This window comes from Rattus rattus, chromosome 4 (genome assembly GCF_011064425.1).
Source record: "Rattus rattus isolate New Zealand chromosome 4, Rrattus_CSIRO_v1, whole genome shotgun sequence".
Taxonomy (NCBI): Eukaryota; Metazoa; Chordata; class Mammalia; order Rodentia; family Muridae; genus Rattus; species Rattus rattus.
In genome coordinates this window covers 39,275,872-39,303,736 of record NC_046157.1, presented here as the reverse complement: position 1 = coordinate 39,303,736, position 27,865 = coordinate 39,275,872, and positions in this window count along the sequence as shown.

Here is a 27,865-nt window from a genome sequence, read left to right as displayed (position 1 = left end):
GTACCACATTTTCTGTATCCATTCCTCTGTTGAAGGGCATCTGGGTTCTTTCCAGCTTCTGGCTATTATAAATAAGGCTGCGATGAACATAGTGGAGCACGTGTCTTTTTTTTATATGTTGGGGCATCTTTTGGGTATATGCCCAGGAGAGGTATAGCTGGATCCTCAGGCAGTTCAATGTCCAATTTTCTGAGGAACCTCCAGACTGATTTCCAGAATGGTTGTACCAGTCTGCAATCCCACCAACAATGGAGGAGTGTTCCCCTTTCTCCACATCCTCGCCAGCATTTGCTGTCACCTGAGTTTTTGATCTTAGCCATTCTCACTGGTGTGAGGTGAAATCTCAGGGTTGTTTTGATTTGCAGGAAACAACTAAAAAAAAAAAAAGACTCATGTAAAAGAAAGCAAGTTGTGGCTAATATCCATGTTGTGTGAGAGAGGGGCGGAGCCTGGGAATTTCAGACATCCTGAGGCATCCCATTACTTGCTCTATTCTGTGTGTTGTGGGGGTACGGGCTGTATATTTGGACATCGTCTATTGCTCCTTTATTAGCTATATCTTTGGGTTAAAAACAAGGGGTAAATGAAGTTTCTGTGCTAGCAATCATGTGATAGAAGTGGAAGTTAATATTTTGAACTGTCACTGTTTCCATAAAATTATAAAAGTAATCAGTAGTAGAAAAATCCCAGTCTTGTCATGTCATGAAAATTTCAGTATTCTTTTCTCATCACTCCTAGAGCTATCATCTACAGTGGTCGAATACAGAAACTGGTTACCTTGTGACTGTCCTTTAACAGCAAGCAGCCTGTAACTATATTTTCAAGTAATCTTTTCTATATAAATCTTATGATATTCTGCAGCTTAATGATATTTTACATCCGTTGAAAACCATTTTTTTTAAAAAAATGGAAAATCTACCGTATTTGTAAGCCGAATTCTGGAATGTGAGTTTTATTTTTAGTTTAAAATTTTTATTTAAGAAGCAGGTGTATGGGGTGGGGGTGCCTTTATCAAAGAACTGAAGAATTTCATACTGGGAGTGATAGTTGGTATGGGACTATTTCATGCAAATCAATCAGTAAACATTTAGCAGCTAGATACTTGGGAGGAGGGAAGAGTGGAGAAAATTAGTCAGGTAGAGAGTGAAAATATTACTCCTGTCTGATTAAAAAATATAATCATAGTGTGTTCATGTAGGCTGGCCATACCATGGCATTTCTTTAACTTCTTTCTTGCCTTAGATTGCAGGGAAAGTGTTTCAAAGACTGTGGGAGGGATACTTGGTGGATGACTCTACATGGACACATTTCAGGCTAAGACATAGCTATTCAGATTTCTGACTAAAGAGAAGATGAAGAGGTGAAAATGAGCTTCAATAATTTCTCCTTAAGCTTATTGAAGTTTTTAGAATTCCCAGCAAATCCTCGTTGAGTCAGAAAAATGTAATTAAATCTGTGTGGTAGTTGGGGACTATGGGAGGCTACCTGCATTCCCTTATCTATCCTGGTCTTTTCATATTACTTAAATTAAACACCATGGTAAGTTATAAAAAAACAGAATGTAAACTAAGAGTAAAACATATTTTTATAATAATAATACTTTATTTTATTCTCTATAATCCTTTTGCTGACTTTGAGAATGTCATACAATGAGCTGTGATCATATTCCTCTACCTACCTCAACTCCTCCCAGGCCTTTCCCCATCTTCTTAGCCTATTTTTGCATTGTCTATCTCTATTTGCCTCAGTGTCTGTCTCATCATCTCTGTCTCTGTTTCTCTCTATGAGTTTTATACATATTGTTGTTCTGGCTAGCTACTCCTAGATGTAGGCTTTTCCTGGACTGTATGATACAATAGATCTCACCAGTTAAACATCAGCTAGAGGTCAGATTTTCTCTCATCAGCTAGAGGTCAGATTTTGTGCCCACCTTTCCTCTGCTATGCTGGGAGTCTGCTTTGAGTCCCCAAAGGTTTTGAGCATGCTATCACAATCTCTTTGAGTTCATATATGCACTCTTACACCTTGTGGGATCTAGAAAACATCATTCTTTAATTCATCCACCAGTTTTGGTTGCTAAAATCTTGCCACCCCCTCTTTCACTTAGACCCCTGAACCTCCAGGGAGTGTATGTATATATATATATATATATATATATATATATATATATATATATATATCCTCCCATTTAGTTCTGAGGATTCTGATGTCCCTTATTTTCTGTACGTTGTCCAATTGTGGATTCTATATTAATTGCCACCAACTTTATGAAGTTTTACCAATGAAGAATGAATAATGTACTGACCTATTGGCAACAAAATATAAGGTATGTGTAATCTACAGGACCCCAATGGGCAGGAACTCAAACCAAACCAAACCAAACCACAAAACAAAACAACATCAATAAAAAACAAAACCAAACAAAACAAAACAATTCCTTGTCCTGGGGCTTCTATTTGGTACACGTGGTTTCTCTTTGGTGTTCCCCTGTTATAGGACAATTTCATTTAATCTTTATATTTGTGTATATTTTAGGAATCTTCTAGAGCTGTAGGTTTCCTTATGGATATTTTCGAAAGGGTCTTTCATGTTAGTTTTCCCTCCCCATACTCCTGTACGCCTTCCCATCCCCACCCCATTTCATCCTTCCTGTTTCTAAAAGGGAAAGGGGGAAAGAAGAAAGATGTCTCAGGATAGACATCTTTTTGTTGTATTTTTAAAATTTGGTTACAATGTTACAGGGTTCCCTGTGTCATTTTCACTTTGGTTGACTACTGCCCTTCCTCATCCTTAGCTCTCTGACCCCACCTCAGCACTGTATCCTTCCAGTTTACTATTTCCCCTTGTACTTTGTTCTCTTGTCTTTCCCATCCCACTCCCTTAAAGCACTTTCATATTAAAGAATATTTAATTTTTGCAGTTTTCAAAAGTCTTATAGGAGAAATGTAACTTCCGGGGTAAAGTTGGAGCTACCCTAGAGAGCAGCATAGAGCAAGAGCTAATGCGGGTGAGGGAGATCATTTATCTAAAGATGCAGAAGTCACACCCATCAAGGGAAAGAAGATAAGCTATACAAGGATGAATTCCATTGCAAAAGAGTTAAGATTTTTGAGGATGAGTGATATAAACATGTTTAACAAAACATATCTGTAACCCCAAAATTAAGCTTTGAGCATCTATGAATATGTATACAGACATGCAGTGTTTGACAACAGGGGAAATATCCTGAGAAATGTGTTGTGAGAACACACAACTGTGAAAACATCAAGAAGTGTGCTTCATTAAAATAGATGGTATAGGTCATTCCCTCAACTCAACCTCATGTTGCAGTCAATGGACCTAGGAAATAAGACACAGGAAGCTGCAACAAATGTAATATGACATATGTTTCATTTATTTTTAGGAATACAAAAATTATACTCTGACATACTGATAAACACATACTACAGTAAACACAGACCAGTAAAACCTATTTATTGCCAATGTTATGTATAGTGCATTATTGTATGTGATAGAGAACTTTAAGAACACAGTACACTTGTGTCTGTCAGCATTACTATCAACACATTTCCCATTCACTGCACCAAATATGCAATGGCTACTGGGTAGTTTAGTTTCAGTAAGAATGGGAATCTTTCAATTTTACTCTCTTCTCATGGGATCATTGTCCTGCATGACTTCTGTTAGTGACTCAAGTACGGCTTCACAGAACGCTCTTGGAACGCTTCCTGACTATCAAATCCTACTTGTGCAATACATCATAATTATGTCGGTATTTCACACAGTCTTTCATATAGGATCTCACTTGCGTTTACTGACATTCAGACTTTGTTCTTGGATTTTCTTCCTAAAAATCATGATAATGCTTGCTAGCCAGCATCTAGCTTTTCCAACACAATCCCTTGAGTTAACCAAGTGCTAAAAATTTGATGAAACTCAGTCCTGATCTCTCCTTCATTGTGCATGATATTCATGCCTCTTTTAGGAAATTATACTTTCTATACATTTCACTTGGTGGAAAGCACAAGGCTACTGAAGCACTATAGTGTAAGAGCAATGCAATATTTATGACGAGGTTCCTCAATTTCAAACCTAGTCAACGATTTGGGGAGTTCTGCAAAAACAATTGTTGATTTGTGATTCCTTGTTTTAAAAGATAAGACTTGCAACATAATACACATTACCTGTGCATTTGGGGTGGATAATACATTTGTTGAAAAGCATTTAGGCAATAAATGTCTTCCTAAGTAAAGTAGGAACCTTTAAGGCAAAGTTTAGGAGACTGCAATGACAATCCTTCTGTTTTAACAGCTGCCTGGGATGGGAGTGCTCCCTCAAGAGTCCGCTTTCCTCTGAGGTTTAGAAGAAAGGGCATGGGCTTAGCTATTATTGGCAAAAGTGGAACAGTCACCCAGGGAAATAACACAGACTATCTCAGTTTAAGGCTTTCTGTAACTTCAAAATGAAGAAGCGCTATTAGCATCTTTGGATGACCAGCAGCATTGAACAAAGTGATAATAGCTAGCATGGTGCTTACTGCCTAGATATTCGTGTACTGGGTGCATATAGGTGAATCTCGTTTAATCTCATAAGTATCAGAATCCTCACTTTAAATGGGAAGACACTGAGACCCAGTTTGTAGTCAGGTTGAGAAATGAAAAGAGACAGAAACAGCTGTCCTTCTTATACTCAAGCTCTTGCTCTGAGCATCAGGCTACACTAAGTAACCCACTGACTTTCCTAAATGACTGAATGAATTCAGTAAAATACTAACGTTCAGCATACCAACCAGGTTGATTATAGTCAGAAGAGTAAAGTGTTTTGATGTGACTCAGGGACCCACCATAATTCTAATAATATTAACCTCATATACATAAGTAAATATACTTCCACGTAGTTGAGTAAGGCAGAGTTGGCCACAGTATGTCCTCAGTTCAGACTGAGGATTTAAATTTAAGTAGTAATTTTAAAATATGCAACATCAGCCAAGTGTAGTGGTGTACACTTTTAATCTTAGCCCTTGGAAGGCAGAGACAGGCTAGCCTGGTCTACAGCCAGAGATACATAGTGAGAACTTGTCTTGAATAAAACAAAATGATAAAAATGTAAGTGTGATGGTTTGCATATGCTTGGCCCAGGGAGGGGCACTATTAAAAGGTATGGCCTTGTTGGAGGAAGTGTGTCACTGTGGGGTGGGCTTGGAGACCCTCCTCTTAGCTGCCCGAGGATGCTCAGTCTGTTCCTGACTTACTTCAGGTGAAGATGTGAATTCAGCTCCTCCTGCACCATGCCTGCATGGATGCTGCCATGCTCCTGCCTTGATGATAATGGATTGAACCTTTGAACCTGTAAGCCAGCCTCAATTAAATGTTGTCCTTTATAAAACTTACACTGGTCATCATGTTTGTACACAGTAGTAAGACCTAAACTAAGACAATAAGTAAATAAATGAACAAACAGATATTCTTTATTTATTGATAATGTTTATATATATATAATATATATATATTACTGCATGTGTGTGTGTGTGTGTGTATGTATGTATGTGTGTGTGTGTGTGAAAATTAGATGAAAATTGCTTTGCCATAGGATAAGTAACAGAAAATACTGGTGGCATTATTATGAGACTGGTATGTTCCCTCATCATGTCAAGGACATAGCATCCTTCCTTTTTTGCCCTACGTAGTCAGTCATTGTCAGATCAAATCTCATATCGGATTTAAGCTTTGCAAGATCCATGAGCTCTACTTTCACCCCCTTTTCCTTGTAGTCATGCACGACCTGTGGTACTTCTACTATTTCTGTCTGCTGCTCCGCCATGGTCTTTGATCCTTGGGAGGAGTTTGTGATTCAGAGGTCCCACCTAAGGCTGAACAATCCACAGTCATGCAATCTATGTATTATAACCTCTGTACTAATTATCATCCACCGCAACAAGAATCCTTTTTAATGAGGTTTGAAGATACACTAATCTATGGATATAATGAGAAGTCATAAGATGCTACCTTAATACTATGTCACATTAGCAAACTGATAGTAACAGGCTGTCTGCTAAGGTCTATGGCGGGTCTAGTCACAGGTTCCTGACACTAATAACTGTGCCCAGGTATGGGTTTCATCTTGTGGAACTGTGTCTTGATTCTCAACAGAAAGTAACTGGTTATTTCCATGACATTTGTGCTACTGCTGCACTGTTTTATCAGGCAAGTCCTTTTCATGGCTGGAATGGTTTACAGCTAGATAAGATGGCAGATTACATTTTTCTCCTCTGGTATCATCTCTAGCATCTCATAGCACTGGGAAAGCTATTCAGTATGGATGAAACTTCTAGGTCGATACCAGTTTGAGTTTTCCTCATTCTGTGGCTCCAGTATATGATATTTTTAACAAGAGTTTCTTACCATGAAGTCATGGGTGGTAACCAAGACCAATTCGACAGCCTGTAATATTTAGAGGTCTATAGGACCTAACTGACCAACAGTTCCATGAGAGGCAGCACATGCTGAAATTGGACTTTTTTTTTTTTTTATTAACTTGAATATTTCTTATATACATTTCGAGTGTTATTCCCTTTCCCGGTTTCCGGGCAAACATCCCCCCCCCTCCCCTTACTTATGGGTGTTCCTCCCCACCCTCCCCCATTGCCGCCCTCCCCGACAGTCTAGTTCACTGGGGTTCAGTATTAGCAGGACCCAGGGCTTCCCTTCCACTGGTGCTCTTACTAGGATATTCATTGCTACCTATGAGGTCAGAGTCCAGGGTCAGTCCATGTATAGTCTTTAGGTAGTGGCTTAGTCCCTGGAAGCTCTGGTTGCTTGGCATTGTTGTACATATGGGGTCTCGGAGCCCCTTCAAGCTCTTCCAGTTCTTTCTCTGATTCCTTCAACGGGGGTCCTATTCTCAGTTCAGTGGTTTGCTGCTGGCATTCGCCTCTGTATTTGCTGTATTCTGGCTGTGTCTCTCAGGAGCGATCTACACTTCTGCACTTCTTTGCTTCATCCATCTTGTCTAATTGGGTGGCTGTATATATATGGGCCACATGTGGGGCAGGCTCTGAATGGGTGTTCCTTCAGTCTCTGTTTTAATCTTTGCCTCTCTCTTCCCTGCCAAGGGTATTCTTGTTCCCCTTTTAAAGAAGGAGTGAAGCATTCACATTTTGATCATCCGTCTTGAGTTTCATTTGTTCTAGGCATCTAGGTAATTCAAGCATTTGGGCTAATAGCCACTTATCAGTGAGTGCATACCATGTATGTCTTTCTGTGATTGGGTTAGCTCACTCAGGATGATATTTTCCAGTTCCAACCATTTGCCTACGAATTTCATAAACTCGTTGTTTTTGATAGATGAGTAATATTCCATTGTGTATATGTACCACATTTTCTGTATCCATTCCTCTGTTGAAGGGCATCTGGGTTCTTTCCAGCTTCTGGCTATTATAAATAAGGCTGCGATGAACATAGTGGAGCACGTGTCTTTTTTATATGTTGGGGCATCTTTTGGGTATATGCCCAAGAGAGGTATAGCTGGATCCTCAGGCAGTTCAATGTCCAATTTTCTGAGAAACCTCCAGACTGATTTCCAGAATGGTTGTACCAGTCTGCAACCCCACCAACAATGGAGGAGTGTTCCTCTTTCTCCGCATCCTCACCAGCATTTGCTGTCACCTGAGTTTTTGATCTTAGCCATTCTCACTGGTGTGAGGTGAAATCTCAGGGTTGTTTTGATTTGCATTTCCCTGATGACTAAAGATGTTGAACATTTCTTTAGGTGTTTCTCAGCCATTCGGCATTCCTCAGCTGTGAATTCTTTGTTTAGCTCTGAACCCCATTTTTTAATAGGGTTACTTGTCCCCTGCGGTCTAACTTTTGAGTTCTTTGTATATTTTGGATATAAGGCCTCTATCTGTTTGTAGGATTGGTAAAGATCTTTTCCCAATCTGTTGGTTGCCGTTTTGTCCTAACCACAGTGTCCTTTGCCTTACAGAAGCTTTGTAGTTTTATGAGATCCCATTTGTCGATTCTTGATCTTAGAGCATAAGCCATTGGTGTTTTGTTCAGGAATTTTTTTTTCCAGTGCCCATGTGTTCCAGATGCTTCCCTAGTTTTTTTCTTCTATTAGTTTGAGTGTGTCTGGTTTGATGTGGAGGTCCTTGATCCACTTGGACTTAAGCTTTGTACAGGGTGATAAGCATGGTTCGATCTGCATTCTTCTACATGTTGACCTCCAGTTGAACCAGCACCATTTGCTGAAAATGCTATCTTTTTTCCATTGGATGGATTTGGCTCCTTTGTCAAAAAAAAATCAAGTGACCATAGGTGTGTGGGTTCATTTCTGGGTCTTCAATTCTGTTCCATTGGTCTATCTGTCTGTCTCTGTACCAATACCATGCAGTTTTTATCACTATTGCTCTGTAATACTGCTTGAGTTCAGGGATAGTGATTCCCCTGAAGTCCTTTTATTGTTGAGGATAGTTTTAGCTATCCTGGTTTTTTTGTTATTCCAGATGAATTTGCAAATTGTTCTGTCTAACTCTTTGAAGAATTGGATTGGTATTTTGATGGGGATTGCATTGAATCTGTAGATCTTTTTGGTAAAATGGCCATTTTACTATATTAATCCTGCCAATCCATGAGCATGGGGAGATCTTTCCACCTTCTGAGGTCTTCTTCAATTTCCTTCTTCAGTGTCTTGAAGTTCTTATTGTACAGATCTTTTACTTGCTTGGTTAAAGTCACACCGAGGTATTTTATATTATTTGGGTCTATTATGAAGGGTGTCGTTTCCCTAATTTCTTTTTCTCCGCTTGTTTCTCTTTGTGTAGAGGAAGGCTACTGATTTATTTGAGTTAATTTTATACCCAGCCACTTTGCTGAAGTTGTTTATCAGCTTTAGTAGTTCTCTGGTGGAACTTTTGGGATCACTTAAATATACTATCATATCATCTGCAAATAGTGATATTTTGACTTCTTCTTTTCGATCTGTATCCCCTTGACCTCCTTTTGTTGTCTGATTGCTCTGGCTAGAACTTCAAGAACTATATTGAATAAGTAGGGAGAGAGTGGGCAGCCTTGTCTAGTCCCTGATTTTAGTGGGATTGCTTCAAGTTTCTCTCCATTTAGTTTAATGTTAGCCACTGGTTTGCTGTATATGGCTTTTACTATGTTTAGGTATGGGCCTTGAATTCCTATTCTTTCCAGGACTTTTATCATGAAGGGGTGTTGAATTTTGTCAAATGCTTTCTCAGCATCTAATGAAATGATCATGTGGTTTTGTTCTTTCAGTTTGTTTATATAATGGATCACGTTGATGGTTTTCCGTATATTAAACCATCCCTGCATGCCTGGGATGAAGCCTACTTGATCATGGTGGATGATTGTTTTGATGTGCTCTTGGATTCGGTTTGCCAGAATTTTGTTGAGTATTTTTGCATCAATGTTCATAAGGGAAATTGGTCTGAAGTTCTCTTTCTTTGTTGGGTCTTTGTGTGGTTTAGGTATAAGAGTAATTGTGGCTTCATAGAAGGAATTCGGTAGTGCTCCATCTGTTTCAATTTTGTGGATTAGTTTGGATAATATTGGTATGAGGTCTTCTATGAAGGTCTGATAGAATTCTGCACTCAACCCGTCTGGACCTGGGCTCTTTTTGGTTGGGAGACCTTTAATGACTGCTCCTATTTCCTTAGGAGTTATGGGGTTGTTTAACTGGTTTATCTGTTCCTGATTTAACTTTGGTACCTGGTATCTGTCTAGGAAATTGTCCATTTCCTGCAGATTTTCAAGTTTTGTTGAATATAGGCTTTTATAGTAAGATCTGATGATTTTTGAATTTCCTCTGAATCTGTAGTTATGTCTCCCTTTTCATTTCTGATTTTGTTAATTTGGACACACTCTCTGTGTCCTCTCGTTAGTCTGGCTAAGGGGTTTATCTATCTTGTTGATTTTCTCAAAGAACCAACTTTTGGTTCTGTTGATTCTTTCTATGGTCCTTTTGTTTCTACTTGGTTGATTTCAGCTCTGAGTTTGGTTATTTCCTGCCTTCTACTCCTCCTGGGTGTATTTGCTTCTTTTTGTTCTAGAGCTTTTAGGTGTGCTGTCAAGCTGCTGACATATGCTCTTTCCTGTTTCTTTCTACAGGCACTCAGCGCTATGAGTTTTCCTCTTAGCACAGCTTTCATTGTGTCCCATAAGTATGGGTATGTTGTACCTTCATTTTCATTAAATTCTAAAAAGTTTTTAATTTCTTTCTTTATTTCTTCCTTGACCAGGTTATCATTGAGTAGAGCATTGTTCAATTTCCACGTATATGTGGGCATTCTTCCCTTATTGTTATTGAAGACCAGCTTTAGGCCGTGGTGGTCTGATAGCACGCATGGTATTATTTCTAAATTTCTGTACCTGTTGAGGCCCGTTTTTTGACCAATTATATGGTCAATTTTGGAGAAAGTACCATGAGGAGCTGAGAAGAAGGTATATCCTTTTGCTTTAGGGTAGAACGTTCTATAAATATCCGTTAAGTCCATTTGGCTCATGACTTCTCTTAGTCTGTCTACATCTCTGTTTAATTTCTGTTTCCATGATCTGTCCATTGATGAGAGTGGGGTGTTGAAATCTCCTACTATTATTTTGTGAGGTGCAATGTGTGTTTTGAGCTTTAGTAGGTTTCTTTTACGTATGTAGGTGCCCTTGTATTTGGGGCATAGATATTTAGGATTGAGAGTTCATCTTGGTGGATTTTTCCTTTGATGAATATAAAGTGTCCTTCCTTATCTTTTTTGATGACTTTTAGTTGGAAATTGATTTTATTTGATATTAGAATGGCTACTCCAGCTTGCTTCTTCTGACCATTTGCTTGGAAAGTTGTTTCCCATCCTTTCACTCTGAGGTAGTGTCTGTCTTTGTCTCTGAGGTGTGTTTCCTGTAGGCAGCAGAATGCAGGGTCCTCGTTGCGTATCCAGTTTGTTAATCTATGTCTTTTTATTGGGGAGTTGCGGCCATTGATGTTGAGAGATATTAAGGAATAGTGATTATTGCTTCCTGTTATATTCATATTTGGATGTGAGGTTGTGTTTGTGTGCTTTTTCTTCTCTTTGTTTTGTTGCCAAGACGATTAGTTTCTTGCCTCTTCTTGGGTATAGCTTGCCTCCTTATGTTGGGCTTTACCATTTATTATCCTTTGTAGTGCTGGATTTGTAGAAAGATATTGTGTAAATTTGGTTTTGTCATGGAATATCTTGGTTTCTCCATCTATGTTAATTGAGAGTTTTGCAGGATACAGTAGCCTGGGCTGGCATTTGTGTTCTCTTAGGGTCTGTATGACATCAGTCCAGGATCTTCTGGCCTTCATAGTTTCTGGCGAAAAGTCTGGTGTGATTCTGATAGGTCTGCCTTTATATGTTACTTGACCTTTTTCCCTTACTGCTTTTAATATTCTTTCTTTATTTTGTGCGTTTAGTGTTTTGACTATTATGTGACGGGAGGTGTTTCTTTTCTGGTCCAATCTATTTTGAGTTCTGTAGGCTTTTTGTATGCCTATGGGTATCTCTTTTTTTTAGGTTAGGAAGTTTTCTTCTATGATTTTGTTGAAGATATTTACTGGTCCTTTGAGCTGGGAGTCTTCACTCTCTTCTATACCTATTATCCTTAGGTTTGATCTTCTCATTGAGTCCTGGATTTCCTGTATGTTTTGGACCAGTAGCTTTTTCCGCTTTACATTATCTTTGACAGTTGAGTCAATGATTTCTATGGAATCTTCTGCTCCTGAGATTCTCTCTTCCATCTCTTGTATTCTGTTGGTGAAGCTTGTATCTACAGCTCCTTGTCTCTTCTTTTGGTTTTCTATATCAGGTTATTTCCATGTGTTCTTTCTTGATTGCTTCTATTTCCATTTTTAATTCCTTCAACTGTTTGATTGTGTTTTCCTGGAATTCTTTCAGGGATTTTTGCAATTCCTCTCTGTAAGCTTCTACTTGTTCTCTAAGGGAGTTCTTCACATCTTTCTTGAAGTCCTCCAGCATCATGATCAAATATGATTTTGAAACTAGATCTTGCTTTTCTGGTGTGTTTGGATATTCCATATTTGTTTTGGTGGGAGAATTGGGCTCCGATGATGCCATGTAGTCTTGGTTTCTGTTGCTTGTGTTCCTGTGCTTGCCTCTCGCCATCAGATTATCTCTAGTGTTACTTTGTTCTGCTAATTCTGACAGTGGCTAGACTGTCCTATAAGCCTGTGTGTCAGGAGTGCTGTAGACCTGTTTTACTGTTTTCTTTCAGCCAGTTATGGGGACAGAGTGTTCTGCTTTCGTGTGTGTAGTTTTGCCCCTCTACAGGTCTTCAGCTGTTCCTGTGGGCCTGTGTCTTGAGTTCACCAGGCAGGTCACTTGCAGCAGAAAAGTTGGTCTTACCTGTGGTCCCGAGACTCAAGTTCGCCTGCGGGGTGCTGCCCACGGGCTCTCTGCGGTGACAGCAACCAGGAAGATCTGCGCCGCCCCTTCCGGGAGCCTCCGTGCACCAGGGTTCCAGATGTCCTCCGGTGTTTTCCTCTGGAATCAGTAATGTGTGCAGAGAGCAGTCTCTTCTGGTTTCGCAGGCGTGTCTGCCTCTCTGAAGGTTTAGCTCTCCCTCCCACGGGATTTGGGTGCAGAGAACTGTTTATCCGGTCTGTTTCCTTCAGGTTCCGGCGGTGTTTCAGGCAGGGGTCCTGCCGCTCCTGGGCCCTCTCCCACGGGAGCCCAGAGGCCTTGTACAGTTTCCTCTTGGGCCAGGGATGTGGGCAGGGGTGGGCAGTGTTGGTGGTCTCTTCCGCTCTGCAGCCTCAGGAGTGCCCACCTGACCAGGCGGTGAGGTCTCTCTCCCAAGGGTTTTGGGAGCAGAGAGCTGCTGCGGGCCGGGATCCGAGGGTGTGGGACTTCCGGTAAACACAGGACGTGCCCGGTCCTAGAGGAATTCTGCCTCCGTGTGTCCCGAGATCACCAGGCCGCTTTCTTGCAGCAGAAAATTTGGTCTTACCTGTGGTCCCGAGGCTCAAGTTCGCTCTCGGGGTGCTGCCCACGGGCTCTCTGCGGTGGCAGCAACCGGGAAGATCTGCGCCGCCCCTTCCGGGAGCCTCCGTGCACCAGGGTTCCAGATGGCCTCCGGTGTTTTCCTCTGGAATCAGCAATGTGTGCAGAGAGCAGTCTCTTCTGGTTTCGCAGGCGTGTCTGCCTCTCTGAAGGTTTAGCTCTCCCTCCCACGGGATTTGGGTGCAGAGAACTGTTTATCCGGTCTGTTTCCTTCAGGTTCCGGCGGTGTCTCAGGCAGAGCTCCTGCCTCTCCTGGGCCCTCTCCCACGGGAGCCCAGAGGCCTTATACAGTTTCCTCTTGGGCCAGGGATGTGGGCAGGGGTGGGCAGTGTTGGTGGTCTCTTCCGCTCTGCAGCCTCAGGAGTGCCCACCTGACCAGGCGGTGAGGTCTCTCTCCCACGGGTTTTGGGAGCAGAGAGCTGCTGCGGGCCGGGCGAAATTGGACTTTTTATTTGTTAACTCATGGTACCATTCCTTCTTTTTATACAAGAGCCCAAAAATGGCAACAACCTTGATTTTTTAAATTCTTTTTCTCCTTAGAGTATCATCTCTCTATTGCCACCTGACTCCTTTCATTTGTAGAGACCCACAGAGGAGCTTCTAATGTTCTATCATACCTAATTTCTATACATTTTTAGTTTTATTCCAAACGACGCAGAGAAAACAAACATGGTTCGATCATCCTTTCGATCTCTGTTCAGAGATTTCCCCAACATCTGACCACTGTGACTTTGATGCTTCCTCTGTCTGAGATGGAATTTAAAATCTTCTTTTCGCTCGCCACTGTCTATGCTACTTTCCTCACACTGTTTTTGCTGCTTTGTGTCTGTCTCAGTGTTAGAGCTTGGGAACTTGTTTTCAGGGTAGCAGGTACTCATGGCTGAAAAGTGGTTTTCTTCATTCTCAGAGGAGACTGTAGAGGTGGATTTTTGACTGTGGAATAGTCAAATGTTTGGAATTATCTGGCACAAAAGTGAATGCATTTTGCAGTGGCAGGTGCTCATAACTGACAACCGGGGGTGGGGTGGGGGATGCTGTGATCTTGAGTTTGTCTTTCAACGATTAATGTGTTGGAAGTTTGGTCATTAGTGTAGAGGTGGGATGTGGTGGGAACTATAAGGAATAAGACTGAGTGTGATGCCCTTAGATAATTAGGTGAATAATTCAAAGGAATTTAAGGTAACTCTTACACGATTCTGTGCTCTCTCATCATGTAAATTGATATATTAGTGACTTTAATCCTTGACTCACTCTCTGGCTTCCAGTTGGTAGATGTGTGCATTCTCCTCACACGCAATACTGCCTTGGTATCCACAACCAGGTGTTGAGGCTGAGGGCAAAAACAAAACAAAACAAAACAAAACAAAACAAAACAAAACAAAAAACAAAATGATGCCTCACCAGGGTTGGTGCAACAATATCTCTCCTTTCAACCTGCAATGCCTAGAGGAAAGTGAAAAAAGAATTCCCTTTATAAATATAGCCTGCTTCAAATGTTTCATTATACTAACCCAGCTTTGCCTTAGGTGTGTACTGAGTTAATTTTGATGAGGAATATTTTACTGCTGTCTCAGATGCTTTTTGTTTATTTAAATTACTTGTACCCTCGGTTCTTAAATATTAGTCCTACTCAAATCTCATCTGATGTTTCTGGCTCAAATAGCACAACCTAGAAACTATCTATCTATTTGTTTGTTCGTTCGTTTATTTAATGGTGATAGGCATTAAACACAGGGCACCATACAAACTGGGCAACTGTGCTGACACTGAGTTGTAGCTCCCAGGCTAACCCACCCTGGTACACTGTAGTCCTTTATCTCCTTGTTTCTAGATATAATATACTAATTTACTCAATTTATATCTACCTAGTTCCCAGGGCTATCACACTTACTTCAGTCAATAATTTTTGATGCATGATTTGTCAGAACATATGTACTAAGCTAAGATAAATTTTACCAATCACATTGTCAAAGTGTGCAAGTGTTTCAAATAGTCTCTCATGCTCTAATTCTCCATTTTGTTTTTCACGGAGTTTGCTTAAATTGAATCAGCTGTCCTATCTTTGCAATTTAGTTAAACTTAACATTTGATCAAAAATTAGACTCAGGCTGACAAACTCTTTATGCCACCCTCTAAATATTTCCAGTTCATTACAGCACCATCACGTAAGGTATATTTTGAAACAGAAAAACATTATTACAAGTATGTGTTCTCCCTTCATGTAAGGGATGTAGACTCACAAAGTTGAGCTGTAATTATTTTTCAATTTTAGTCTGAGTCTACTCTGTAAAAAAAGTTCCTTAGCCATAAAATAACACTCTAAAGGATTTTATTAAACAAAGGGGAATTTTATGATGTGAATAATTGGTCTCTAGATTTCAGTACTTTAATAATCTAGAGGAAAATCTTAATTTATTAGACTTCTTTTGTGTATGTTAAAAGAAAAAAGAATGGTTCTAAGAATAATATTAATAACAATAGAAGGATCACAGGGTAATTATCAGATGAAATAAAATAATTATAACAGAACACACTGTAAAGTGCAATGCTTTTTAAATACTAAAAATTATCCTTCAAATAAAAACAGGAAATAGTCGAGGGCCTACTCTGGGATGCATAGTGTTGGAGTCAGAGTGAATGCTATTTTAATTCTAAAATAAGAAAATGGATTTGAATTAAAAGCCACAAAAACTTTTTGACCTAGAAACTAATTAGTATTCTGGTAAACCTGATTGGTGAATCTTGGCCATTAAGTTGGTTTAATAATCACTTTCAGGTTTTTTTCCTGAGTTTTATATTTTGCTCAATTGATTTCCTAGAAACTTGGCTTAGATAAAAACTTAGGAATCTCTTATCTTCCACTGAACAGACACATATTGCTTGTCTCTCTAGTCCTTAAAACTATCTGAAAAGATGGAGAATGTGGGAAATCCAACCAAGACTTTGAGTGGAGATCCTTATTGCTTTATGTGTTACCCCTCCTTCTCTTCGTTAGCCTGGGGTGGCATCAGTGTTTTACACAACTGAGGAAGTCAGATGACTTCCTAACATTCTTCCTTGCTAGAAATTACTCTAAGAGGTTTTCTGTGCATTTCTCAAAACTTTCCCCTCCCTCCAAGGCACTTGTCTCAGACTTCAGAAGAAAAATAACTTTTTTGATTTGGGCATTTTCTTGCTATATTGTCTGTCTGCGACTATAACTGTTTCTGAAGGTGATTGTGAAGTATGATTTCTGCTTTGTACAGCTTGTTTTGGCTGGTGATGCCACGGCTATCTTTCTAAAGGTCATTCTTGGTCAGCTTCGTACTGGCTGCTGCAGAGCTCGGCTCTGCCCTCCCTGTGTGACTCGCAACACTGTTCTGTCTTCTGCTGACAGAGATGAAAAGCTCTTGCCACCACACACTTGCGCACTGCTCCCACATGGCCAAAGGAATATAACTCCTCTCCAGGAATCTCTCTTAGCTTTCACTCTGTAGCTTTTGCCTTTCTGGTTCCAATCGCTGGGGTCATCCTCCATTCTCCATCACCAATTGAAATTCCTGTGTACTAGTGAGTTCCTAGGATGGCTGACAGGGAGGATACATTTTCTCACTTCAGGGGATAATTCCATCATTACCCACCAGGTCACCGACTTCATTCATGCCTCTAATATAGCCCTTAAAATTAACTAGAGATTAGTAAATTCCCTGAAAGCCAAAAGAAAAAAGAACACAGCCTTTCATGTGATCACAGTCTTAATTATATTAAAACAAGAACGATATATTTTGAAATATTTGTCTAGGCTAAATATATTAAATCCTTTTTAAAAATTATTTTTAATGGATAATTTATGTATTTACATTCAAATGTTATCTCCTTTCCCGGTTCCTCCTTTCCAATCTCCCTTGACCCTGATTCTCTGAGGATGCTCCCCCTCCCACCCATCTACTCCATCCTCAACAACCTGCAAGTCCCCTACACTGGGAAAATGAGCCTTCATAGGATCCAGGGCTTCTCCTCCTGTTGATGCCCCACAATGCCATCCTCTGCTACATATGTGGCTGGAGCCCCCGTTCCCCCCACATTTGTACTCTTTGGTTGGTGGTTTAGTCCCTGGGAGCTCAGGGGGTTGGGGGTCTGGTTGATTCATTGTTGTTCTTCCTATGGGGTTGCAAATCCCTTCAGGTCCTTCAGTCCTTTCTTTAACTCCTCCATTGGGGACCCCGTGCTCAGTCTAATGGTTAGCTGCAAGCATCTTCACATGTATCAGTAAGGCTCTAGCAAAGCCTCTCAGGAGACATCCATATCTGGCTCCTGTCAGTAAACACTTCTTAGTATCAGCAATAGCGACTAGGTTTGGTGGCTGCATATGGGATGGATCCCCAGGTAGGTTAGTTTCTGGATGGCCTTTCCTTCAGTCTCTGCTCCACTCTTTGTCCCTGTATTCCTCCCATGAGTATTTTGTTCCCCCTTCTAAGAAGAACTGACCACATTTTAGTCTTTCTTCTTTTTGTGCTTCATATGGTCTATGTATTATATCTTGGGTATTCTGAGCTTTTGGGCTAATATCCACTTATCAGTGAGTATGTATCATGTGTATTCTTTTGTGATTGGGTTACCTCACTCAGGATGGTATCTTCTAGTTCCATTTATTTGCCTAAGAATTTCATGAAATTGTTTTTGAAGAACTGTGTAAATGACCACATTTTTTTAGTCTCTTTGAAGGACATTCTTTTTTCTTTTTAAGGCTTCCATATGTGTCCTTGTTATATATTGTCTTTTGGTATATGTCTTAGCTGGTTCCCAGGTAGTGGAATATTTTTCTGATTCATTTAATTATCTTGCAAGCCAACATGGAGGTGTGTCTCTTTCTCCTCATTGGTAATACTGAATCAAATTCTTACTGGTGTAATGAATCTCAGGGTTGTTTTGATTTTTTGAAGACTAAGAATGTTGAAAAAGGTAATTCTTTGTTTAGGCACCCCCCATTTTTAATAGGGTTCTTGAGTTCTTTGTATGTATTAGAATAGCCCTCTTTTAGATCTTTTAATTCATTTTGTGTCCTTTTACAGAAGCTTTGCAATTTTAAAACTTAATTTAACCAGATACAAAACTAATGAAGGTTTTACTATAAAAGGTAACCAGGCATTAAGGAAGCAATATTTTATAATTCACTTGAGTTTTTAAAAACTATTTAACTAGATAAAAACTAATATCAACAAGGTTTCAGAATTTTATTGATAGTAAAGAATGTAATTTAGTGATCATATCACACAGGTTTCAATTGCAGCATATTTGAATTTGCATATTTCCCAAAATAAAATGTAAATTATGAGCATACATATTAAAAAATTGCTTCTTGTTTGAGAAACAGGTGTGGTCATTGCATATAATCATTGTCTTGATGGACTACTGTTTGTGATAAGGGCTAATGGTCTCGAATGAAAACAAAGCTTGTACTCAAGTGCCTATAATTTCATCTTAAGATAATTGACAAACACTTGTTAAATATCTGGCTGAGGACATTGTGTAATAGGAATTACTCAACTTTATTCTGTTCGCAGATGTTCAACTTCATGTTGCATGTATTTTTTTTTAGCTGATTATTTGTTATGTGGGCCATTATATACAAATGAAGCTAGTAAGTTTGCAGGGTATCAGCATACTGATGCACAGTGAAAGGAAGTCAATTCCAGATAACTTTCTGGCCTCCTGAAAGAGTCTTAAAGAGATGATTATCCATTTTAGTGCCCCAAACATGCTCTTTTATGACCCCTTACCCTTTAAAAACTTTTTTATTGATTGTGTGTGTGTGTGTGTGTGTGTGTGTGTGGTATTCAGATCTCTGTGTATTTGCATATGGATCAGTGTACAAGTGTGTATGTATGCACATGTGGAAAACCAAAGTGAACATCATATGTCCTCCAATATTTCACACTTATTTGTTCAGTCAGTGTCTCTCATTGAACACTAATTCTGCCTGGCTAGGCAGCCTCCTCTAGTGATTTTCTGTTGCTACCTCAGGTTCTGGAACTATAGGTGGGGGCCACATGTGCTCAGACTAAATCTAGGGATCCAAGAGTCTGTTCTAATACTTAGAGTGGTGAACAATTGTTTTATTGACTGAGCTGTCTCCATGGTCTCCCCATTGCTTTTTGAAAGATGCTGCATTTTCTTCAAGTAAATTTTTAAGTTTCCAACACTCAGGCATTATTTACTCTATAACAAACCTACAATATCCTTGTTTTTCTGAAAGTTAGTGTCACTCAGACTGGAAACATAATTTGAATTTTATTTAGAGTTAGGCAACATATCTTTGTATACGATCTCAATTTTGTGCATTTATTTGTAAGTACATATCTTGGTATCCACAACGCAGGTGAGAATATGCTTGAATAGCTACTTATTTTATGGGAAGATCCAAAAAAATGCAAAGGAAGCTCCATGTGACAGTTGAATTTGCTGAGAAAGTCTCATCACACCACCTAGATTTGATAATACAATCTAAACTTTAGGGAGCCATTGAATTTTAAAGCATGGAAAGGCTACATTTAAACCACTTTGCAAGGTCCCTTTGAAGTTCTTGTTTACCTCATCAATGATGGTAAACTTTAAAAAAATTATAAGCCCCAACAGCCTAAAGTTATAATTTTTGTCTAATATACAGCATTTTTGAGAGTGTGGGGCTGGTATAGTAGCATCTAATGTTTATTTGACTACTCCAGTCATATTTTGATGTTGTTACCAAGTTTAAACAAACACAACAGCAGGGCTTCACTCAATAAAAACTATACTAATACTACTAATAATAATAAAGAAAAAAGGAGAAAAAGAAAAAGAAAGAAAACAAAGAAATAAGAAAGTCTATTGAATAGTTAAAGCAGAAAGCACAAAAGGTTAAGAGAAACATGAGGAGGGTTATAGCTTCAAAAACTACAGTCAAGACTGACCTGTTCACAGAGATTTAAAGGCAACAAGAAGTCAAAGCTTTCACAGATGTATTCCAGGTGCTGGTGTATTGAAGAAGAAGAAGGAGAAAGAGGAGGAGGAGAAGGAGGAGGAGGAGGAGAGGAAGAAGAAGAAGGAGGATGAAGAGGAGGAGGAGGAGGAAGAGGAGAAGGATAAGGAGAAGGAGAAGGAGACGGAGAAGGAGAATATTGCAAAGTCAATTATAGCCTGTATTATGGCATGGAACCTGCTAGATCAGGTATTGATCCTAAGGTTCCATGTCACTGATGAACCATGGGAGATTTAAGGTAAAACAGCACTACTCAATGGGTGGCAATATGATTCAGAGCCATAATAGACATGATTTTGGCAAAATCATTTTTGTTGTTTCTTAGTCTGTGTTGTTACACCCATATTGAAACTGCTATGTGAACTGTCAATGGTTCATGGCTGACACCATCTCAGCTACCTGTTCTCTACCCTCTCCAACTGAATTACTCTCAACTTTTAAATAATGAATTTTATAATTGGCTTATAATCAGTGGTCACGTAAAAGGGATAAACATCAACATCAAAAGGGAGAAATTTTGTAGGAGGTTCAATGTGCAAAACCTCTTATGGATCAGGCAGAGACTAGACTTGATTAAAATCCTGATCACCCTGTTTCTCAAACCTGACTGATTATGTAGAGAGTACTCCCTTAGTAAACCGCATGCCATAGCTTTGCCGTAAGCAGCCTTTACTTCTACAGGATGTGACCTAAAGCAGTTATGATGATTAGCTTTAATTTTCAACTTGACACAACCTAGACCATCTAGAAAGTAATCTCAGTGAAGAATCGTCTACATTGAGTTAGCCTGTGGGCACCTCTGTGGGGGAGGTAGTTACATTTTAATTGATATAGGACAACAAAGCCCACAGTGTGCAGCACTACTCCCTGGGCAGAGGTCCTGAATTATATAAGAATGAAGAGAGCACACTGAGCATAAGGAACATACATTGTTTTCTCTGATTTTGACTCTAGATATGATGTGAATAGCTGTTTGAAGTTCCTACTGTCTTGATTTCCTGACAGTGAGTGACTATTAATTTGGAATTGTGAGGTAAAATATATCCCTCCAAGGTGTTCTTTGTTGGTATATTTTATCATGGGGAGAAAAATTGAGCTAGGACACTGAACTAATGTCTCTCTCTGCTGTTCACTGTGGTTTTATGACTAACAGTTTGAAGTTCCTGACTTGACTTCTTCACAGTGATGGGTTGCAGGTTGGGTATGCGTATGTTTGTCTATGTGTGTGTAAATGTGTGTATCTGTGTATGCTGAAATGAACTGTCTTCTGTACGTTGTATTGAGTCATTTTATTACAGGGACAGAAATGAAGTTAGGATATCAATCTCCGTTCACACTTAGAGCATCCTAATTCGCGTGGTAAACATGTACTAGGCACAGAAGCTTAGTATAGACAGCATTGGTGGAGGGAAGCATAAAGCTTGCAGGAGAGAAGCAAGCAGCCAGCAAGACATGCAGATGGACTGCAGCAGACCATGTGGGGGTACCCCTGAGAGATTTCAGAGCTGAATCCTATGCAGGAGGCAAAATGCTCAGTCTGAGAGTGTGAGAGTTGTTAAAAAGAATTGAGAATTTAGCTGTTCAAGTGAGTTCATTTTCTTGCCATCCAATGAGATGATTGTTTTATATTAATAGTAAGTACCCAGGTCACTTTGTCACTGTAGTAAGGTAAGGTTTTTATTCCTATCCCTTGGATAGTTTAATAGGCTACCTTAACGGCCAAGCAAAGTGTTTACTCTCTCTATATCCTGCTTTGAAGCTTTTTTTAAATTTAATATTTTTTTTTGGACTAGAGCTCACTCACTTCAGCAATAAAACTACTGAGCACTAGTGACTTAATTGAGAGATTATTGGTTCTGAATGGAATAATTGGGTATCAGCGAAATGTAGGCCTGAGGAGGGTCCTTGTTTGAAGAGAGCTTCCTGCAAAGAGGATTAGTTATATGAAGCTGTAGAGGGAAGTGGCTTACTGTTGAAAAATCTTTTGTTTGTTTGTTTGTTTGTTTGTTTGTTTGTTTTAACATGACAGGAGATATTTTCTATGTGGATAAGAAAGTCTGTTAACAAATATTCAAACCTACCCTGCACATTTTGTTCTGAAAACAATTCATTTTTCACAAAAGAAATCTGGAACCATTTAGTTATTACTTTAATCAAACATTTAAAATTTTGTACTCTATGTGGGTTTCACCTGCATGTATGTTTGTGCACCCACATGCCTCCTGGTGCCTAGGAAAACCAGAAAAGGACAGTGCATCGCCTGGAGTTACAGTGGGTTGTGAGCCACATGGGCCCTCCAGAAGAACACACAATGTTCTTAACTGTTGAGTCATCTGTCAGCCCTGGGACCCTTTATTAAGACAAACATCAAGACACAACAAGTTGAAGTGAAGGCCTAATGTAGCTCTGGAACACAGAAGGTAACCTCAGCTTTCTTATTCCAGAGCCCATGCTCTTTAGTACGCAGGGTGCCACCTCCAACAAATGTAGGAGTGGTCATCTAAGGAAAGAGAAGGCGATGGGTGGGGATGGGGGAATGTCCCTGAAGCTCAGCCTTGCAGATGCATTGGGTCAGGATTGGTGGACAGAAAAAAGGGTTCATCCATGGAAGAAAGGGTTTATCCATGGATATCAGAACTACCTGTAAGGAGAGACTGATAGTCTTCATGACGGCTTTCTTCTTATTTGTTTTTCTTAATTCCTTTACGTAAAAGGAGTTAGGAATGAAGTAGACAGCAGCAATGCTAGAGTTCAGAGGGGAGAAAAGTGTGAAATATATGGAAAATAGACACCTTGTTGCTTTTGTTTGAAACCATAAACCTTGAAGAGAATGTCAACTGAGCAAGGCACTTCTAAAACTTAGGACCTCAGCTAATTTTCACCAGAGTCTGATGGACTTTATTTATCTATACTGGTTACTATTTTCATGATCCACAAATTCTGTTCTTCATGAAGTTTGAACTCCTTTGCATAGCTGACTTTCGTGAGAACAGAGGTAGTGTTTTTTCTATGAACCCTATTAGAGACATATGGGATTTTAAGAAACATTTTAAGGTGGCCAAGGGGTAAATGGAAGTGCTTCATGTGCCTCGTTAAAACAAAATAACACAATTACAAAGAATGAACCTTTAAAATCAATTGTCTGAGGCCTCACACCAGGAAGTTTTATTTCCGTACAGATTAAGCATGCCTTTTTCATTTCCTTAGAAAGAGATCTGCTTGTAAAAGTATTTTATGTACAGTTTAAGTGTGACTTGTGTGGTGTCTCAGGGAAAGAAAATGCAGTATTTGGTGAGTATTCTCTGAATTTCCCTCCTGCTCCTTACCAGGGCATCTGGATTTTAGTGCCCTAGGTATTCAAATACCAAGGTATTATGATTTTGTCTAAAATTTGACAAATAAGGCAGTTCTGTCTTCTGTTGGTCATATTCTCAGTTGAATCTTTGAGCTGAGTTCCTCTAGATATTTCTATGAGTAGCAGGACTGGTTTTAATGCTATTTCTTTTCTTTTCTTTTTCTAAGTATTTTTATTTGTAAATTTATTTTTATTTATTTACATTTCAAATGTCCCATTCCCAGACTCCTCTCTGCAAACTCTCTATGCCATCCCCTCTCCCCTTTGCCTCTAAGAGGTTGCTCCCCCCCATCTACCCACTTCCACCTCACCACTCTAGCATCCCCCTATACTGGGGCATCAAGCCTTCACAGGACCAAGGGCCTCCCCTCCCATTGATGCCAGATCTGAGAAGACAAACAGTACACTGAAGGTTTGCCTTCTCAGTTTAAATAATTAACTACAACAGTGTCAAGTTTCCTAAAATGTATTCTAAGAGGTATTTAGTTCATTTTCATCTGATGAGAAGTTTTGATCAAACTCACCAGTCAATGCATCTGAAGCTAACCACAGAAATAATGTTCTAAAACTCTCATAATTCCACCTTCTCTATATTTACTACCAGAGTCACTGCATTTTAATCAGGTGCTGGGACCAGTACAACCCGCAAACAGTCAACTTTGACTGACTGATGCTTTGTTAGTTTTGGTTAATGGCATGCCCATGCTACCATTTTCTCCTTTAGCTAATGTATTTACTTTGCAAAGCAGCCTTACATTTTTATGTCTCTATGCTGACTTGTTGGAGTGTGTATACACAGACCACACTGGAATCAGACAGGCCAAAATTGTCCTCTTGATTCTTTTCTAAGACCCATGGTCTCCTCAGTCCTGGGAAGTTGACCAGGCTTCCAGTACCAGGCATGACTCCTCTGCTGTTGTATGGGCCTTAAGTCCAATTGCACAGTCACCAGTTATGACAACATATGAGTGCCACTTATTCATTTATGGATGTCTTGCCATGTTGGTCAACCATGTGGTTCACAGATGCTGCAGCTTGGGACATCTGTGTCATTGGTCTTCTACCTTTTGAAACTTGCATAGTATTTTCTGGAACCATGGAAGATTAGACCTCAGGAAGGAGTATTTGAAAGCAGTTCAAGCTTAATTATTCATTTGCCCTAAATGTATTGTGTTCTCAGCAGTAGGATCTACCCTCAACCACTGAGGGGCAACCAAAGGCTACACTAATAGTCTGTATTGTTTTGGGAGTCACCTGGACTATTGTGACTAACCATTTAGAAGGAGATACTTGGGTTCTGTTAGTCTGTGGTCCTCGTGGGGAAATTTATCAACACAATTTGTATAACTTCCTTTTATGTATATATACAAATTTAGGTAAATATAAAATTATTTTAAGTCTTTATCCAATAACCTTGGAATTATTTACCCATCATCCCTTTTTTTCATTCTGTATTGACATTCTTTCTCTCTCCTTAGTTGAAGTTCTCTCCCTGTTTTTTCATTTCCTAGTTTATATCCTGCTACTTCTCTCTCAAACTACCTGGACCCCCATGCCTATGCCGTCATTATACTTCCTTGGTTTTTGTTTAGAATTTAAATTTATCCTTATGCCTACAGATACTACCCCTCAGACACCTTTTCTTAAAGCAAATAAAGACCATTTCAGAAAACCACAACTGGATACAGTGCAGAGATCAATGGATTTTTGGTAACCCAGCTTCGATCAATATAGCAAAATCACAGTTTCTGGTCCTATGGTTCAGGAAACACTGCACAGGAGGAGGTGGAAAGACTGTAAGACAAAAAAAGAAAAGAAAATCTGCTGTGAAACACTCTCTTCTAGAAATGGCTGCATTATCCAGACTAACAGCAATATCAATGGGCGTGCTAACATGCAAGGGAGGCTCATGCCTAGACAAGGAACTACAGGCAACTAATGACTGCTTGCAGAAGGATGATTAGCCTCTTCCAATAATCAGTCTTTGTGGGCTCTCCAGTGCAGAGTGGTAAACCCTGAAACCATATACAGACAAACAATAAGAGCAGACTCAGCAAGTTGTATTTATACATTTATGCATACACATGCATACATAAATTTTCCTATGACAATAATAATAACTTAAGAAAAAGGCTGTCAACTCCAGAGTAGGTGTGCATATGAAGTATTGTAGGGAGGGTACCTGGGAGGGGCTTGATGGAGGGAGGAAGTGATTCAATTATAGTCCAATTTAAAGTATGTTTTAAACAAAGAATTCTTGGAACTGGAGACATAGCTCAGTGGTTAAGAGGACTGTCGGCTGCTCTTCCAGAAGTCCTAAGTTCAATTCCCAGCAACCACATGGTGACTCACAACCATCTATAATGGGACCCAATGCCCTCTTCTGGTGTGTCTGAAGTATACTCACATACATAAAAGAAAGAAAATTTAAAAAAGAAAGAGAGAATAAAATTTGCAAAATTTGGAATGAAGAATTTACATTCCCTCACTGTGGAAAATGTGTACAATATAATGTTAAAAGACATTTGTTTATTAAAGAGTAAATATGATTCAAATTTACATACAATTTTTTATATAAAATAGTTTGTAAGGATTGGTATCAGAATATAAACTATTTGTCTCTGAATGTATGTTGATAATCTAAGTCTTAATATGTTACTTATAAATAAAGATAATATGCTCGATAATATAGAGCACAAAAGGTGGGGTAGCAAGAAATAGTTTTCCCCCTCTGTGTGGTCCTACTTAGTATTTTAAGTCACTGGTGGACCTGTGTGGGGTTGTTTCCAGTGAATGTTTATTTTAGTATGTATAGGCACTTAACCAGCAGAGCTCGGTAGTGTGCTGTGTAGCTAATTTTTCTATGCTTCAGTTGCCTTAGTATAAAATGGGATCATCTAAGAAACCATATTGTAACATTCATCTGAAAGACTGACATCTGTGAAAGGCTTAAACGAGTAACCTAAACCTAGGGCCTATTTTTCTTTATTCTAAAGGATTTAATTTCAGTTTCTAACTAATAAAAGAGGACTCAAAACCATCACCTGGCAGAGTGTAGATTTTAAAGCATGTTTATGTTTTGGAGGAAGAGACCGGAATGGCACTCTCCAAGATGCACTAGTACCATGAAAAAACAAAACAAAACAAAAAAAAAAAAAAACAAAAAAAACAAAAAACAGTTCTCGCCGCCTGGTCAGGCGGGCATTCCTGAGGCAGCAGAGCGGAGGAGACCACCAACGCTGCCCACCCCTGCCCACTTCCCTGGCCCAGGAGGAAACTGTTAACGGCCTCTGGGTACCCGTAGAGGAGGGCCCAGGAGCAGCAGGTCCACCGCGTCTGAGACACCGCACCTGAAGGGACCGACCGGATAAACAGTTCTCTGCACCCAAATCCCGTGGGAGGGAGAGCTAAACCTTCAGAGAGGCGGAGAGGAAACCAGAAGAGACTGACACACAGTACTGATCCCAGAGGAAAAACCAAAAGATATCTGGAACCCTGGTGACGGAACCTCCACGAGATCTTCCTGGTTGCTGCACTGCGGAGAACCGTGGGCAGCACCCTCGAGCGAACTTGAGCCTCGGGTCCCAGGTAAGACTTTTCTGCTACAAACGACTTGCCTGGTGAACTCAGGTCTCAAAGGCGGAGTTCCCTGGGACGGAAAGTGTTTGGCCAGATCGGGGCGGCGGATCCCTGCCCTCAGCAGCTCTCTGCTCCCAGGCCCCTGGGAGGGGAGTTCCGCCTGGTCGGGCAGGCCTCCTGAGGCAGCAGAGCGGAGGAGACCACCAACGCTGCCCACCCCTGCCCATCCCTTGGCCCAGGAGAACCTGGCCTCTGGGTACCTGTAGAGGAGGGCCCAGGAGCAGCAGGTCCAGCGTCTGGAGACACCGCACCTGAAGGACCGTGGGATAAACAGTTCTCTGCACCCAAATCCCGTGGGAGGAGAGCTAAACCTTCAGAGAGGCGGACACGCCTGGGAAACCAGAAGCCTCGCTGGATCCCAGAGGAAAACACCAAAAAATATCTGGAAGGTGGGAACCTCCAGGAAGGGGCGGAGATCTTCCTTTTCTGCGTGGGCAGCACCCTCAAACTTGAGCCTCGGGTCCACAGGTAAGACCAACTTTTCTGCTGCTGGTGCCTGGTGAACTCAAGACACAGGTCCACAGGAACAGCTGAAGACCTGTAGAGAGGAAAAACTACACACCGAAAGCAGAACACTCTGTCCCCATAACTGGCAGAAAGAAAACAGGAAAACAGGTCTACAGCACTCCTGACACACAGGCTTATAGGACAGTTTAGCCACTGTCAGAAATAGCAGAACAAAGTAACACTAGAGATAATCTGATGGCGAGAGGCAAGCGCAGGAACCCAAGCAACAGAAACCAAGACTACCTGGCACCATCGGAGCCCAATTCTCCCATCAAAATAAACATGGAATATCCAAACACACCAGAAAAGC